This window comes from Sturnira hondurensis, unplaced genomic scaffold (genome assembly GCF_014824575.4).
Source record: "Sturnira hondurensis isolate 20B ecotype Veracruz unplaced genomic scaffold, ASM1482457v3 Scaffold0003681, whole genome shotgun sequence".
Taxonomy (NCBI): Eukaryota; Metazoa; Chordata; class Mammalia; order Chiroptera; family Phyllostomidae; genus Sturnira; species Sturnira hondurensis.
Genome location: NW_028076312.1, coordinates 1,363,094 through 1,364,527, shown reverse-complemented (window position 1 = coordinate 1,364,527; position 1,434 = coordinate 1,363,094). Strand labels below are relative to the sequence as shown.

The 1,434-nt window shown below is 42.5% G+C and overlaps 1 long non-coding RNA gene across 1 annotated transcript; it reads right to left on the bottom strand.

Annotated features, from left to right (window-relative positions):
- Positions 1 to 226: 226 nt before the first annotated feature.
- Positions 227 to 1,190, bottom strand: LOC118984292 (uncharacterized). Its single transcript, XR_005065892.1, has 2 exons — positions 1,119 to 1,190; positions 227 to 423 (listed from the first exon to the last, which is right to left on the bottom strand). It is a non-coding gene; the product is annotated as an uncharacterized LOC118984292 (long non-coding RNA).
- Positions 1,191 to 1,434: the final 244 nt, after the last annotated feature.

Genomic DNA, 1,434 nt, shown 5'->3' with positions numbered 1-1,434 from the left:
GTGAGGGATGAGGCGTTACAGTCTCAAGCAGTGGCTCTTAAAATGTGGGATTCTTTTTTAATAGAAGAAAATTCAAGTTGGATACATGTGCACAGCCATTCACACAGGCACGATAATTCTGTGAAAAGTGCAAAGAGAGTGAGGCAGCATTGGGCATGTAAGGCATTTTGGGACAGAGGAGAAAGGGGAGGGGGAGGGGGGCACTAGATGTCAGAAGTCAGAATGGGATGATTTATAGGTGGTTGTGAACGCAGTACATTCACGGCAGGGAAATGCTGGCTGGGCGGCTCAAAAACAATGAGACACAGTGCACCTTGTGAGGGGGATCTGCCTGAAGCCCTATATTATCACACGTAATTCAAATTAGGCTAAGGTGGCATCTTTAGTTCTTCCTGAAGAACTGATAGGTTTCTCCATTTACACCTCTTGGGCGGGAAAGGGGAGGAGGGTCGAAGGTTGTGGGACGTCACAGATTAGCTCGAAAATTTGATAATAACTAGGAAGGTACACTGGGCAGAAAAGGAACATTTATATGCTCACAAAAAATATTACATAGGATCTCAGGAATTTCAGAACACCCTGACATGTGCAATGGTCCCTCCCCTGAAAGTTACTGAATATTAGATCAGTCCTGTATAGTGAAAGGCAGAGATGTTTACCTCTACCAAGATTGGGAAGAATTTTCATGCCCCACTACCCCTCAGCCTGCAGCTGAAGTCTAGGCTTTTCTAGTCAGCCCCATTGCTCTGAGCTCTGCTATCAAGAAATGCAAGCTGGTCATCAGTAGCAACAACTAGATTCTTCGTAAGTGTTGATTATGGAGTGAATGCTCTACCCTATCCTTCTAAAAGTTGAGTTCTGAAAACTTTAACCACAAACAATTCATTGCAACTCACGTGGAGCACTCAGGAATTCACTTATGAGAAAGACGCACGTGATTTCAAAACTGGCTCTAGCTCGGCGGTTTTGCAGTTGCCTATATGAAATGATTAGTCAATTTTAGCTTTGATCTTAGGAAACACATAGCCACATCTCGATACATTCTTCATAATAAGCAGCTTGGATAATACTCCTACTCCTGAATTCAAAGATTAAAAGTATCCGGAGAAAGAACTAACCCCTCTCTTCTTGAGACATTTCCTCCAGGGCAGGCCAAAGGTACACTGGGAAAAACGAAGAGAAAAAGCTTATCATTTTTCTATCCGTAGTATTCTGAGCTGTCAATTCAGCAGCTTGCACAAGAACTAAACCTACTTTAAAGAGAGAGAGAGAAAGAGCTTGAAAGTGTTGTACTATTAGCTATTCTGATTCTAGTCCATGCCAGGAAGCAAAGGTTCTTATTATACCATGTTCTATTTTTGATCTAATCCGTATCAACAGCCTGAAGTCTCGGCATGGTAATGCTGGGGAGATTCTTTGATGATAATTGGAAAC